This window comes from Lemur catta, chromosome 9 (genome assembly GCF_020740605.2).
Source record: "Lemur catta isolate mLemCat1 chromosome 9, mLemCat1.pri, whole genome shotgun sequence".
Lineage (NCBI taxonomy): Eukaryota > Metazoa > Chordata > Mammalia > Primates > Lemuridae > Lemur > Lemur catta.
Genome location: NC_059136.1, coordinates 62,304,880 through 62,322,097, shown reverse-complemented (window position 1 = coordinate 62,322,097; position 17,218 = coordinate 62,304,880).

Below are 17,218 nucleotides of genomic sequence, written 5' to 3'. Positions count from 1 at the left end.
CTTACTTTCTACGAACTTTGAGCATTCATTTATTTGATGACTATTGATTGAGCCCCTAACATGGATAGGCACTGTGTTAGAAATTTCAAATATAGGTTTTCAAGCAAACCTCGTTCTTCTCCTCAAAGGTGAGATGGACATTGAGCAATGAACACACAAGTAAAAACAAACTTTTATATTGTGATAAGTACCAAGAAGGAAAAGAACTGGGTTCCAACAGAAAAATTAACAGAAGGTGGGAGGAGAGTGTGTTAATTTAGATTGGGGTCAGGGACTTATCTGAGGTTGCAAGATTTAAGCAGAATGCTAAGGGATAAATAGGAATTAGCCAGATCAAGAGTGGGAGAGGGAGGGAGAATATTCCAGGCAGAGGAAATGGCAAGTGCAAAGGCCTTAAAGAGCTTAGGATATCACCAGTTGTTCCAGTGATAGCCCCACTAACATTATCCCAGATGCTTATCATTTCAAATTGACTAAATCATACACATTTCCTTTTCATCATTACCTAATAGATTGAATATTTAGATTTTCCCCCTCTGATTATGCCATACATACATTTATGTGTTAATATATGAAGATCACAAAGTAACCAAAGTGTTCAGAAGGTGGAATTTATTAAAGGATGATTGCAATTATTTCATGCTGAAAATGTTTTCAAGTGTTCTGCAGTCATTTAACATTTCACTTTCTATAACTTCATGGTAGGAAAAAAGAGGAAGAAATGAGTTCCAAAGAGCTAAAGATGCCAGGTATAGACAGGAGTTTAATATTTAAAGTTAATTCTCTGACATTTTCTTCTGGCACTGAAAAGTGAAGGATGGAGACCTGGGTGCTAACCACTGGTGAGGTGTTAAAACTTGGATGTCACGGTCCAGGCCAGGGGTAGCGAAGGTCCAGTCCTTTTCATGTTGGAAGGCAGCATTAATTTAGCTGTAATCAAATAAGGCCACATTCAAGAAATTTCATTTAGATATACTTTAAAGTGTACATTAGTTTGTAAAAATCTAACTACTATGTACTTAATAATTTCAAAAAATGAAAACTATTTGTTAATTTTAAAGTTAACTAACCTTTTAATGACTTTGTTGTGTCTGCTTTTTGTTGGAAATCATTTGAATATTTGGTTGCAGTATGGAGGTCCACAGTTTCAGCGGATCCTCTAGATGGGTATTTGTGACCTTAATGGCATCTTGCTTTGGGTGAGGTAGGAGAATGCAGGTTTGCAGCAATAAGCGGTTGAAAAGCAAGAAAGCATTTTTCCATATTTCAATCAGATCTTTCTTAGCATCAAACAATGACTTTAAAAATGTCATCTACTGAGAGCTCAATCAATTCCATCTGTAGTTCTTTAGGTGCCTTGATGACATCAATTAGGTGAGGCTGAAATGGTAATTTGAGTGTGATGTCATGATTCTCAGGGTCAGTGAAACTTTCATTGCATTATCCAATTAATAGGTCTATACCAGCTGTGTATTCTTCAAATGATTTGCATATATTGTCCTGCTCATCAATGACCTTTGCTAACTGGGGAAAACGTTCACATGAAATTTCCTTTTGAAGGAGAAGTGTTTTGAAAAAAGATAGCTTTTTCTGAAATGCTTAGATTTTTGGCCACATATATATAGATGGACTTAGTTTTACCTTGCAAAGATATATTCGTTTTGATTTAAAATTATATCACACAGAAATGTTGTGTTCCTATAGAAATATTCTTTGAATAACCCACATTACTGATTGTTCTTCATAAAATTTAACTATCTGTTCTTGCAGAGATAAAATTTTGGCTAACACCTGTCCCTGCAACAGCCAATGCACTTTAGAATGACACAGCAAATCCACACCGAATACCTCATTATCAACTTTAGCATGTTATGAAACTGACCATGCCAAGTTGCATTTGTATGAATATGTTAATAGTTAACAATACTTGCAACTTGTTGCAAAGTGTCACTTAAAATAGTAGCTTTAGCACAGAGATTTTGCTGATGCAGGATACAATGAAAAGAGAGCATCTGGATCTGTTAATACTTTTTTTATCTGTGCAATAAACCCTTCATGTTTTCCTGTCATGGAAGGTGCACCATCACTAAATTTACCAAATTTAGTCCAACTTCACAACATTAATCTTGAAAGTTGTTGAAGGTATCTACTCCCTGAGTTCTGTTTGCAAGAGTGCCCAAAGTGAGTAACTCTTCATAGCAAAGAAAATCTTCTGTTAGGACCCGAATGAAGTATAAAACTTGCACTGAGTCAGTAGCATCAGTTGATTCATACAAAGCGATTAAATAATATATTGTTTCCTTTTTTAGTATTTCATGAAGTGGTTCTGTTAAGTCAAAGGCTAATTCATGCTACCAATCAGTTATGGTTCTCCTCGAAAAAAGCAAGTGTTTGTACTTTGAAATGTTATAGGGTCTAAGCATCCTGCAACTTTGACAATGCATTCTTTCACAATTTCTATGTCACTGAATGGCTTCCCTGTTTCTCCCCAAGTATATAAGCTGCTTTATAAGTTGCTTCAGTGGTATTATTTCCAGGTCTTATTGCTGCTTGAAAGAATTGTCTTTGCTTTTGCTTTTCACCTTTTAATATCTGCAATATAACCTGTTGTACCTCTCACTCTAATTTAAAATATTTGCCGTCCTTATGTGTGTTATAATGCCAATGAGCATTGAATTTCTTCAATGTTGATATTGCAGTATCACAAAGCAAGCAAATCATCTTATCTTTAGCAGAAACATGATAATATTGCAATTTCTGATCCTCATTTTAAAAATGTTTTCTTCCTTCAGCGTTCTCTTGGTCTTCTTTGACATGATGGGCTGTTAAGCAGACAGAATTAAAAGATACTGTCGAGCTGTGCAACTATTCACAAGTTTCACCCCAAACAGAAACACAGTGCACCATTGCTAAAAGCTGATAACAGACATGCATATTCAACCTTCATAAACTCTCTCCAACCAGCCTCATGCAGTAGTGGCGCCAGTAAGCCAGGGGAAGTTAGAACTAAATCATGAGTGTAGCAGCCGTCAATTTAGCCCTTACGGCTTACTAATGTTCTAATTGTGCCGGTCAATCTAAGAGGATTATTTTGTTGAAACTTATTTCATTCTCTGATATTTTAAATACATTCATTTAAAAAATAAAATATAAATATATAAAGATGAACAAAAATGTATTAATAAAAAATAAAAGGATTTGTTCTGTTAAATTTGGATTCAGTCAAAAGGCTACACTTAAGGACCTAGAAGGCCACATGTGACCTTAAGGTCACAGGTTCCCCACCCCTGGTCCAAGCCCTTGATCAATAAGAGTCCCAACAGGAAAAAGATGGCACACTCAGAAGAGAATAATCTGGGAGTGCTTTATATACAAAGGGACCATCTTCAAAGGTGTATGTATGCAGGCATCTGATGCTTGTTTCTTAATGAGCTCTAGGCCCAAAAGGATGAGGAGACTGGGGTGGGGGTGCATACAGACTTGCCGCTCTATATGACAGAGGAGCAGTGACCTTTAGTCAAGGGACGTGGTCAGCTGGAGACAACCTTGAAGGAACATAAAGGGATTAAGTAAGCTGACCTCCCTCCCTCCTTCCTTCCCTTTGATTCCAGATGAACCCAACTTGAAGCCAGAAGTCACACATATCCACCCATGTGGTCCACAGAGGTAAGCCTTCCAGAGAGAAAGTAGGATGGAGAGGAGGAAGAGAAGATCTGACCTGAAAAGGTAAGTAAGAGATATTTTGCCACAAGTCTCTATAGCCCCCAGGGATTTAGCTAGCAAATAGCCTACTGCTTGCCTAGTTCTATCCAGTCCTTCTTGATCGTATTTCATAGTTCAGATGCTGAACGTGTATGAGAAAATACCAAGAGTATGTATCTGCTGATTCCTAGGATACCCTACAAACTGGACAGGTAGTGCCAACTCCTGCTTTTCTCCTTTCTTTTCTTCTTTTTTTTAAATCTAGCCAGTCAACTCCTAAAAATATACAATCCAATAGACTTCTGCAATCATGTGCACTTTGGACAATTCCCTAATTAAATGGTGACATCCCTGAAGAAGGGCATTTTGTCATCCTGCAGTCATTTCCACTACTCATCTTGTGTTTTTAATATTACAGAAATTTCCAAACATGAAAAATAATATGGAGAATAAGATAATGTATATTCATATATCTACCACCTTGATTGTGAATGTTAATATTTTGACTTGTTGGGTTCGGAATTTTTAAATACATAAAATATCATGGATAGAGTGAAGGTTTCTTTTTACCTCCCATTACCTCCTATTCATTCATGCCTTCATTCATTGACTTTCTTTTTTTTTTTTTTTTTTTTTTTGAGACAGAGTCTCACTCTGTTTCCCAGGCTAGAATGCTGTGGCATTAGCCTAGCTCACAGCAACCTCAAACTCCTGGGCTCAAGCGATCCTCCTGCCTCAGCCTCCCGGGTAGCTGGGACTACAGGCACATGCCACTATGCCTGGCTAATTTTTTCTATATATATTTTTTTAGTTGTTCAGATAATTTCTTTCTATTTTTTTTAGTAGAGACAGAGTCTCGCTCTCGCTCAGGTTGGTTTCGAACTCCTGAGCTCAAATGATCTGGCCGTCTCGGCCTCCCAGAGTGCTAGGATTACAGGCGTGAGCCACCGCTCCCGGCCTATTCATTGACTTTCATGTAAGAAAGATGTATTGAGCAACTACTCACTATATTATAAAGTCAGGGGCCAAATACAAATAAGCCTGAGACTTGCTCCCTTCCCTCAACTCCTAATATGTAGAAAACATCTGGAAAGAAGGCAAGTGGGGGTGGGAAAGAGGGGATGTGCATCCCAGACATCAGAATAAAAACACAAGTATAAAGATGCTCAGTAAATACAAACTGTATTGAACTGATCGTGGTACACTTGTGGATAGCAACCCAATGTAGGTGCCAAAAGAAGAATGAGGAAGAAAAGGAACAGGATGACATGAAGAAATAAGACAAGAAGAAAGAGAGGAAGAAATGACATTATAAGTCTTTAGGATCCTAACCACTTCCTCCTACAACACACACAGTGGGTGATGGGGTAATGTTCACAGATATGCCATATGCCCTGGGCACTTGACTCAGGGGCTATGGCATAGACAGTAGTTGCAGTTTCTGGTGTATAGCTGTAACTACACCTTTTTCTCTCCCACTTTGGAATGACATTACTATAGGAATAACCTGGAATCATCTCATACATATAAAAAACTATTTTTAAGCTTTGGTTCTTTAATTCTGATTAGAAACAACTTGTGCAAAGACAACCCACCCATAACCCTGTGACAACTATGATAGATCTCATCTGTGTCTTGTGTAGGGGCCACCATCAATATTCTTCACACATATGATTCTGTACATTAAATCTATGGAACATTTCATGGTGATGTCCCCAGAATGGCTCATGGTCTATCTGTGGTAGGTGGGTGGGAACAGATAGAGAAAAAATTACAGCTTTGGTATTAAAAAACTGGCAATATAAGACCACAGCAGAAACCAAAGAGCAAAATGGCTAAAACTACAATTGCACTAACATAGTGACCACTTTGCCTCTTCTTGTTTCTGACAGAATAGTAAGGTAGGTATCCAAAGCAAATGAAAAACCTGCCACTGGATAGGTATTTGACATTGGCCAATTTTATTACTGTTTCTAGTGCCTGGTCCATACTAAGTGTATAACCATTCTAAATGCTTGAAAAATGTTTGTTGAATCAATAGACAACTTTCTTTCAGGTCTAAAATTGTATAATTCTATGTTTTTAAAAAGTGGTAATTGAGGATAAGTAAACTACAAAAAGCATGATACATTCAAGATTTCATGCTCATAACTGATAAATTCCCTAAAATCTGATAACTCTAAGGCTTGACTATTAAATAAGTAGTGGAAACTTTTCACAAGGGGAAATAGTCCTTTTAACTTTGTATTTTCTTCATATTCTGCCATTCTTAAAGTTGCTAAGCCTGATTTACTCTTTCAGTTGGTAAGACTGCAAGCTTATAAGGCATCTTGGTGTAAGTTAGGAGGTACCCCCTCTGGGCTCATGTAACCCTACAAACATGTGCCTCTGTGTGAAGAGAAAGGTTCCCCTTCCTCTGAGCAGAGACGACCCCACACCAGCCCCTCTTGCTTCCTTGGCTGGGCACGCTTGTGCAGTGCACGAACTGCACAACTACATGCCTTGTTTCCAAGTGCCAAAAAAGCTGGCTTTCAGAACAATATACTGAATACCTCTCAATGCCAGGCACTTGGCCAGCCACGGAAGATAAAAAGAAAAACAAGACAGTGTCTACCTTTGGCAGTCTGGGAAGGGGGCCATGTAAACAGTTTACCACAATAAGAGCTGGTGAAGTGATCAAAGAGAAACACACAAATTTCTATAGGATCACAAATAAAGGAGCAACTCATTTTTCTTGGATGGGGCTGTGGTCAAGGAAAATTCAGAAAGGGAGGAGTGTTTGAACAGGGGTTCATAGGATGAGTAGAAGTTCATGAAGTGGGAAAAGGGCATTAGAATTTTTTGATGACAAGGGCAAATTTGAGGTTTTCTTTCAGTACTCCCAAATCTCAGGAAAGCCTTGGGTTGCAGCTTAGTCACTTTTGATTTAGGTCTTCAATCACACCATCTTTGCGGATTTGTCTTTCTGTGTCTTTTTGCCTTTGAAGTGATCCTGACAAGCTCAGCAGTGGTTTGTAAGAACAGTGTAATAAACAGTGTTCATGTGCCAGGACTGTTCCTCTAGGCAGCTCTCTTGGGAGTCTGTAGAGGCCATAGGTGGCTGGTCAAAGGCCGGGGATTTGGGAATGTTGCCAAATGGCCTACTTGAAGATACAGCATACAAGGACATTCCAGGAAAAGGGAACAGCATAATCCCACAGTATTTTGTTTGCCAAATGGAAATATCCTTAGTGACAAACATATTTAATTTAGCTGCAGGTGTGACCTTTAGTTATGCAATGGAATTGTGGATCAGCTAGAACGTAATTTTTGAAAAAGCTAGACTGCTTATCTCTATAGAAGGATCAGTTAGTTTTGCCCAGAAAAACTGTTCCAAGACCACAGACTACATTTCTAACTCTAGAGAGCCTTTCCCCTTCTTACCACATGCTGCTGGTTGCCAGAAGGATCAGGAGGGAGTGTGTGTGTAGAATAGCTCCACACAAGCCACTGGCGCTCTCAGAAAAAACAACTCGGTATGTGTCCATTTGGCAGGAAGTCAGAGACATGTTCTCTGGGTCATTAAGAGAAAGCAGTCATATGTAGGTATCAAACTGATTGCACTGGGGGGGAGATGACCTTTATTTCTTCCCCTGTAGTAGGCACCCTGATGTTGCTTTGATGTTTTGAAATAATGGTGTCCTCTGAACCTGTTTGTGGAGTTCAAGGAGGACTAGAAGCTTCACTGGGCACTGTTCTGCACAGTCACATCAATAACAACAAAATTCACTGACGGTGTTTTTACTGATTCGTTCCAAACTGGCTATTCCAGGGCATACACTCATTAGCCTGGTTCTTCTCTGATGACCCCTATGTTGAAACAAATGTTGGTGTTGAGAGGCAGCACCTGCCCTCAAGAACCATCCGAGGGCCCTCATTGCAACAATCTGATAAAGCAGAAAGCACTCAGGAGTACCTCCCCTGTTTATGACCTTCCAGTGCCCAGGACACTCCTTCTGAAGCACCCCACTGACTAGGTAATGAAAAACCCAGCCTGCATTAGTACCCAGGAAGGAGTCATCAAAGAAACACGAGACAAATTCAAGAACATTTTGTAAGCACAAAAATAATATTCCTCCAAAGTAGGCGAGCACATTAGAACACGGTAGGTCAAAAAATGTAGACCAAGAGCAGCAGCAGAGAGTTGAGGGATGTGTCAGCCTGTACTCAAGGATCCTGCTAAAGAGGATCACATTTCAACAAATATCATCAAGAAAGCATCATGCACCAAAATATCCTCATTCACCCCTTAAAGACTTCCCATTCCTCAGCTCAGGAAAAGACACCCCCTTATCCCAGTTGCTTATGTCAAAAATGTAGGAACCATTTGTTTCTCTTGAAAAGAGTAAAGAAAATTTACTACCTCCTCCCCATCAATCAATTGGCAAGTCAACTTCCAAATTATATACTGATCTATCCAGCTCTTTTCATCTTCACTGTCACTGTTCCAAGCCACAAGAATCTCTTTCCTGGACAACCCCAATAGCCTACCTACTGGTTTCTCCATATTCACGCTGACTCCACTTCACCCCTCATTTCTGTATGAAGAAGGTCTTTCTAAACATAAACAAATGGTAGTCTTTAACAAATAAAAAGTTCTGTAGATCTGACAAGATAAAAAACTGAAAACTGTGAAAGTCAAACAACATCACCACATATATTTCTTATCAGTAGGAGTGAGTGGACTAAGGAAGAGAGAACTTATTATTCAGTGACTATGTACATCTCTTAAAATAAAAAAATTAAACATAATAAAACATGTTATAAACAAAAGTAAATAACAAATTGATTATTTGATACAAATATGACATTTAATAGGCTTAACAGTCTTAATAAAAGCTCATATAGGCCAAAAACAAAAATATTAAAACCATCAAAACAAAAATGGGTAAGGAAGAAAATTTACACTTTGAAATATATCACTAGATTTTTTTTTTTTTTTTGAGACAGAGTCTCACTGTGTTGCCCGGGCTAGAGTGAGTGCCGTGGCATCAGCCTAGCTCATAGCAACCTCAAACTCCTGGGCTTAAGCGATCCTACTGCCTCAGCCTCCCCAGTAGCTGGGACTACAGGCATGCGCCACCATGCCTGGCTAATTTTTTTTTTCTATATATATATTTTAGTTGGCCAGATAATTTCTTTCTAGTTTTAGTAGAGACGGGGTCTCGCTTTTGCTGAGGCTGGTCTCAAACTCCTGACCTTGAGCAATCCACCCGCCTCGGCCTCCCAGAGTGCTAGGATTACAGGCGTGAGCCACCGCGCCCAGCCTATATCACTAGATTTTTAACAAAAAAAATGGGTAAAGATATTGATAGAATACTGAAAATTAAATACGTAGTCAACAAATAAAAAATGTTTTATCTCACCAATAATCAAGTAAAAATTAAGTGAGATATCACTTTTTTCCTATTAGAGTAGCAAGACTATTTTTAAAAATATAATAAATTTAATATTTTCATTCATAGTTTGTGGGAGTATATAACTTATTTGGTAAGAAATTTGGCAATGTCAGATATCTCAAAGATTCACAGCTTTGGCTGGGCACAGTGGCTCATGTCTGTAATCCTAGCACTCTCAGAGGCCGAGGTGGGTGGATTGTTTGAGCTCAGGAGTTCGAGACCAGCCTGAGCAAGAGCGAGACCCCGTCTCTACTAAAAAAAAAAAAAAAAAAAGAAAGCAATTAGCTGAACATCTAAAAATACATATAGAAAAAATTAGCCAGGCATGGTGGCATGTGCCTGTAGTCCCAGCTACTTGGGAGGCTGAGGCAGGAGGATCGCTTGAGCCCAGGAGTTTGAGGTTGCTGTGAGCTAGGCTGACACCACAGCACTCTAGCCCGGGCAAAAGAGTAAGACTCTGTCTCAAAAAAAAAAAAAAAAGATTCACAGCTTTGACTAGTGATTCTATTTCTAGGAATATATCATAAGATAACACTCACAGATATGAACAAAGATTCAACTATAATTGTGACATAAGAAATATATATTTGGTCTATGCCCCTGATTTCTGACACGGAGCTCCTAAAACCCTCATAATTTTCTGAGTGATAGGTGTGACAGGAACATCTTTTGTCTCATATTTGTTATGATATTTGGTCTTTGACCCTGGTGCCTTTTACAGAGCTCCTAAATCCCTTGCAATTCCCTGGGTGATAGAAGCATCTTCTGTTCTAATGAAGTGACTCTTGGTGACTCCTAGATATCTTCAGGATGGGGGCTGGTCACCAGACACCTTGATTAGAAGCTTGGAACTTTCAGCCCCAACCCCTGCCCTCCGGGGAGGGGAGAGGAGCTGAAGATTGAGTTAACAATCCATCATGCCTATGTGATGAACCTCCATAAAAATCCCTGAACGAGAGTTTAGAGAGTTCCCAGGTTGGTGAACACATTGAGTTGTTGGGAGAGTGGCTCACCTGGAGATGGCATGGAAGCTCTGCACCCCTTCCCACAAACCTTACCCTATGTACCTCTTCATCTAGCTGTTTGCCTGTATCTTTTATTATGTCCCCTATAATAAACTGGTAAGTGTATGTTTTTCCCTGCGTTCTGTGAGCATTATAGCAAATTATCAAACCTGAGGAGGAGGGTCCTGAGAATCCTTGATTTATAGCCAAGTCAGACAAAAGTATGGGTAACCTACGGACTCACTACTTGTTATTGGCATCCAAAGTGGGGGGCAGTTTTGTGGGACTGAGCCCCTAAGCTGTGGAGTCTGTACTAACTCTGGGTACTTAGTGTTAGAATTGCTCGGTGTGTAAGATCCAAATGTTTGGTGTCGGAAGTACTGCACCAGTACAGAAAAACATTTTTGTTTCCTTTTTAATAATAGTTCATCTAAGAAGTACTTAATTGGAAAAAATATAAGGATTGAATAAGAGTATAATTAAATTAATGTGTTAAATTTATCAATAAGATGAACTATAATGCTGTCATCAAAAATATTTATGAAGGCTCAATATAATAAAAAAACCAATTTTCTATAAATTAGGTATAAATTTCACATAATTCTAATATATAGACAAAAAACAAACAAGAATGGCCAGGAAAACTCTGGGAGAAGAAAAGAGTAATGAGGAAGGACTATCCCTACCAGACACATATGAAAACATACTATAAAATCTCAACATTTAAAAGGTGTGGGGCCACGTGAGCACACAGCAAGAATGCACCAGAACCATGCTGGCAGCCTCATTTCAAGACTTCCAGCCTCCAGAACTGTGAGAAATAAATTTGTTGTTTAAGCCACCTAGACTATATTATTTCGTATTACAGCAGCTAAGAGAGTGTTCTTTAAAAAAAGGAGACAGGTGTGGCTCAGAGATCTTAAGTTACTGGCCCAGGGTGGAGGCACAGACAATGAGAGAGGCAGAATTTTAACCCAGATCTTTTTAACTCTTAAAGGCTCCAGTAAATTATAAAGGCTCAAAGAGTTTAAGTGACTTGGCCAAAATCAAATACTTGGTTAGTAGAAGTAGAATGAGTAAAACTAAATAAGGTCTTAAAAGGTGTTTTAACTAGACCTATGACAGCATATAAACTAACCATTTTTTTTTAAACTCAGAGGCACTCAAAAAGTTAATCCTTAATTATTAACCCTGTAAAACCATTGCTTATTTTCCACTGAGCCTTGGAGAAATAAAACTCTGGAAACAAAATGTTAAAACCTGGAGAGATACTATGTTGTTAATGGAGTAAATTGAGGATTTCAGGAGTCAGTCCCACTTCTAACACCACTTCCACTAAATAATTATGTGATGTAAGTAAAGTCATAAGATTTAAGTCAAGTCTTAAGCATTAGTTTCCTTTTCTGCAAAATGGGGATAATATTTATCATATAGATTTTTGGGATTATTAAGTGAGATTAAATGTGAAATCACCTACATCATAAGTACTCAATAAATGGCAACTAATTGAAGATGATTATATATATTTTAAAAAGATGTGGTACTAGAATAGTAATAGACAAATGGAACAGCATAGACAAAAAATATATACATAAGTTTATTCTGTGAAAAATGAGGCATCTCAAATCAAAGGGGGGAAGAGTAGACTACTGAATCAATGATAAGACAACTAGTAGATATAAAGAAAAAAGTTGGATCCATACCCTCATAACATTTACCTCTCCAAAACAATAGAAATGTAAAAGAGTAAAATTATACAAGTACTACAGGAGAAACCAGAAGTACTAGAAAAAAACAACTAGAACGTAGAGATGAAGCAGGTAGATTCAAGAGAAGACTTCCTAGGTGCAAATCCTGCTTCTGCCAATTACTAGCTGCGTAATTTTGGGCAAATTACCTAACCTTTCCATACCTTGTTTTTGTTTTCTATAAAATGTTGATGATAGGCTGGACATGGTGGCTCACGCCTATAATCCTACCACTCTGGGAGGTCAAGGCAGGAGGATCATTTGAGGTCAGGAGGTCAAGACCAGCCTCAGCAAGAGTGAGACCCCATCTCTGCTAAAAAATAGAAAACAATGAGCTGGGCAACTAAAAATAGAAAAAATTAGTGGGGTGTGGTGGCATGCATCTGTAGTCCCAGCTACTCAGGAGGCTGAGGCAGGAGGATCGCTTGAGCCCAGGAGTTTGAGGTTGCTGTGAGCTAGGTTGATGCCACGGCACTCCAGCCCAGGCAACAGAGTAAGTATCTCAAAAAAAAAAAAAATGTTGATGATAACAATAGGATCAGTAGGGTGACAACCATCCAGTTTACTTAGGACTGAGGGACTTTCTGTGATGTAGGACTTTTCACGATCTTAGGATTGCTTACACTCAAACTACTATTTGAGAGAGAAATAAATGTCTACCTTGTTTTTTTGTGTGTCTCTGTTTGAACAGCTGAACATATATCCTTATTAATATACTAGCAGGCCAGGTGCAGTGTCTCATGCCTGTAATCCCAGCAGTCTGTGAGGCTCAGGTGAGAGGACTGCTTGAGGCCAGGAGTTCAAGACTAGCCTGGGCAACATAGCGAGAACCTGTCTCTAGAAAAAGAAAAGAAAAATTAGCTGGGTGTGGTGGCGCATGGCTGTAGTTCTAGCTACTCCAGAGGCTAAGGCAGGAAGATCATTTGAGCCCAGGAATTCGAGGTTACAGTGAGCTATGACTGCGCCACTGCACTCCAGCCTGGGTGACAGAGTGAAACCCTGCTTCTAAAAACAAAACAAAACAATAGCAGCTATCACATTTTGTAATTATACATTTATTTGTAATGATTTTTGTTTGTTTAATGTCTTTACCACTAAAGAATAAGATCTTTGAGGACATGGAGTATGTCTATTTGTTCATCCTGGCATCCTAGCCCAGTATAGGCACACAGTAGACTCTTAATAAATATTTTTAAATGAATGAAATAATAACGTAAGAAAATGTTTATAATAATGTTAGGCTAATCAAATAATATTGTACAAGCAATGATAAAAACAAGCAAAAAAGCCTACACACAGAAAAAAATGGAAGAAAATACCAAAATGCGAATAGTCACTGTTTGAATTATAGGTTTCAGCATGACTTTTTTCTACATTTGCCTATATTTTCCAGGTTTCCTTTGCTGAACTTTTAACATGTATATATAAAATATATAAATAAAACATATATATAAGTAAAATGGAAAACATATAATAAAACAAAATAGCCTAAGGAGAAGTCAGTTGATCCTTGAAGGCTTTGGAGAGGGAAGAGGTATGTAGAGGTTCTTGTCCAGTGAGGTCTAAAAAGCTGTGGTCTGGTGTACACTCTCCCGGATTCTTTAGATACACAAGGTGTCATGTAAAAGCTGACAGGCCAGTCTGACTCAAAATATAAGGAATGGAGCCCATTTCTTAACAAAGGCCATGGAAAAAACAAGAGGTGGAGTAATATTCTAGAACAATAAGACATCATTCTTTAAAATGTAGCAATCAACCAAACGGCAGTTTTTATTGAGCTAAAGCTTGAAAAGAAATGTTGTTCTGTTTCACCTGTAACTATATAGATCGATCAGTTATAATCACCTTGGAGAAAGTCATATACTTTCCAAGATGGAGAAAGTGGACACAGTCAAAGAGGACACAGTGAGCAAATGTCACAGCTAAAGGCCAAGTTAACAAACCATACTTCTGTGGTCATTTATGTTGTTAATGTTAATTTTTTGCTCAAGCACTCAGTTTCTACCTTGATTATAACTCTGAATAAAGGATATGCATGTTTCAAAAATATTGTTTTTGATACCAAGGAATTAGACTAAGGAAATATTTTCATGTACTCACAATTCGTTAAAAAAAGGCTGCGGTAGTATGCATAAAAATTAATTTTAAGATTAGAAATAATAGATGTTCAATTAATGTTAGTTGGAGACAATATGTTATCTATAGCATAATTTTCAAAGTTCTTAATTTTTTCTTGATTGACATTAACTGGAATTCTTTCAGGTTTACACAGGTTCATAGTATCTTTAGTATATATCTGTGATAACTAGAAATGGCTATATTTTTCATTATAGACTCATTGGCCTGGAGACTAATCAGGAAACAAATGCAACAGGTTCCTTAGAAAGATGTGAAACTGGGTAACGGAAGTAAAATGGAAGCAAAGTTAATAATAGCTAATGGTAGAGACAGGGTCTCACTATGCTTCCCAGGCTGGTCTCGAACTCCTGGCCTCAAGTGATCCTCCTGCTCTAGCTCCCAAAGTGCTAGGATTATAGGAATGAGCCACCACGCCTGGCCAGAAAATAATTTTTTTCAAAAATGATATAATCATAACTTTCATACAGAGATAAAATGAACACACCAAAATGTTCATGTAATTCATTAATTAATGAGGGACTCAGTAAGATGTTATAATTAGTTCAAAGGAGTATTCAAAGTACCAGACATAATATATAGGCAGTCAAGAATACATAAATAAATCTGTTTAATAGATGTAAAACCGGCAAAACTGGTCAATATCCACAGAACAGTAATCAACTGAATCTCCATTGGACACAATTTGCATATTTATGGACAGGAATAATTTGCATTGCTGTCAATATTTCACAATTTACAGAGTTGTAAAACAGTTCAAAGACAATGAAAGATGCAAAGACCTCACAGAAGCAAATAATCTGGACAATGTCTAGCTTTCCATTGGAGACACCCAGCAATATTTTTGGCCCATTTGAAGTCTTTTATAATGTTTTCCCTACATAGCTGACTTGTGTCCAGTGCTTATTATGAGCCAGGCACTGTTGTAGGTGTCTTAGATATATTAACTCATTTAATTCTCATAGCAACGTTATGAGGTAGGATAAAATGGAGATAACCTTATTATCTATGTTTTATAAGGTGAGAAAACTGAGGCACAAGAAGAGGTAGATAACTCATCCAATATGACAAAGTAGTCGGAGGTAAGGCCAAGATCTGAATCCAGGTAGTTTTGGACTACCTATGCTGCCACGGATACACACAAAAAAAGAATTAATAGCATTTGACCAATTAGATTACATTAGGAGGCAAGACGTAAAGATGACTTCAAAGTGTTTCCATTGGTTGATTTTGAGAAGGCGGACACTGTCCAAATAAATAAAGAGACTAAAAAGAGGAGTTGGTGTAATTTGGTTTTTAGACATAGGGACTTTGAAGTAATGGTAAGATGTCCAGATGGAAAAATCCAGTGGGGCAGGAGATAAGAATTAGAAATGTGGATATATATATTTTTTAATGGAGCAGGTTTAAATTGGGTATTGAAAACACTAGCATGTGTCTGTTGTGCAGGAGGGACTGTGGTTCTGCTACCACATAGGATGAAGAGAGGCAGTCTCAAGGAGTAAAACCAAAGTTGGGTGAATTGGTTAGTTTCTACGTCCAGACAAGCTGCTCTCCCATGAGTTTAAGCAGAAACTGGAAGTTGGAGTCACAATGGCAAATAACCAGAGTTGAGGCAGAAAGGTAAATAAAGGCCACATAACGGAGGAACTACATACAAGCACAGTTAAAGGGTGTTCAAGCAGGGAAGGGCCATGATCAGATGTACATTTTAGAAAGAACCAAACTACCTGCAGCATGAACAGTCTGGGCAAATCTGGATGCAGGAAGTGTCAGTGGGATCCAGGGATAGGTAGCTGCTGGCTTGGACCAAGCCATGGTGGCAACTAGATACAACTCTAACAATTGAGGGCTTGAGGGTAAGAGTATCAAAGGAGGCCAACATACCATGTGAACAAATATTTAAAAGTTAGAAATCAAGCTAGTAAACTGTCAAAAACTCTATCCTTCTGCCTTGATAAATACATCTTTATAAGGACCTGGAAGGTAAGGTTTAAACTGGGAAGTTTGACTCCTTGGAGTTCCATGCTATACCTTGGAGGCCCAGAAAAGCAGACTCTGGCCTATGGCCTGCCCCACGTCTCCTCCCTCCGCAGAGAGCCTGTATTCAAAATACAGCTATTTTGAATATTTGAATCTTACCTGACTCCTTACTATTTGTGTGAATCCAGGCACTTCATCTTCTACAATTTTTACTGACTGGCATTAGGGATAGAGCAGGAAACACAATAACGACCCTGCCCTCATGAAACTTAGCCTGTAGTGGGAGAAACAATCAACAAGCAGGTGAGCTAAAGGCAGTGGTTGATAATGGCTTAAAGTGTTCATTCTCTCAGGGATCTTTGTGTTTTTCTACTGGAAGTGTGAGGTAACTGGCCAGTGGTTCCCCACCAGAGCAACACTGCCAGAGACCTTTGGGAACGCGTGTGTGGGATTTTGTTGGTGTTGGAGCTCAGAAAATAATACCTCAAATTGAAGGCCTCAGATTTAGCCTCAAAAGCAAAAGTTTTTCTCTCATCTTCTCCCGCCCTCCAGTTTCTCAGTCCCATTCTACCCCACCCCCACCCCCGCCCAGCTAGCCATAGAAACTAGAATCCCCCTTCCCCAAGGCAGATCATAAAACCCCTTTTCCCCAAAGCCAGCCATAAAACCTAAAAATATTACCCTAATTTTCCCTCATCTTTCTGTATAAAAACTGGACCTAAAAAAATTATCTGACCTACCTTGTTTAACTATAGGTCTTAAGACCCCCATTCCAGAGAGGGTCCTGCTCCATACCCAAAAGGAGGGAATATATACTCAGAGAGGCCAAGAAGAATCTATGAATAGACAGGCCTTGCTAGGTTTCCCCACTCAGTTCATTAGTATTACATCATACCCTTTTCATCCAGTCATATTTATACACAGCTGTCCATACTCTGTTGAACCTAAACGTAAAGATGGCAATCTCCTATATCTTTGGGTCTTCACTCTAAGGGCTCCCATGTATACACATTAAATTTGTATGCCTTTTCTCCAGTTAATCTGCCTCTTGCCAGCTGATTTTTCAGCGATCCTTTCTTCAGAGGGCAAAAAGGAATCTTCCTCTTCGCCCCTAGAGTGTTCACCATGCCGGGGCACCTAGGTACGGCAAGTTCCAGCAACGCGCGGGAGCCGGGACAGTGCTGTTGAACCCAAAGTGCCAAGGGTT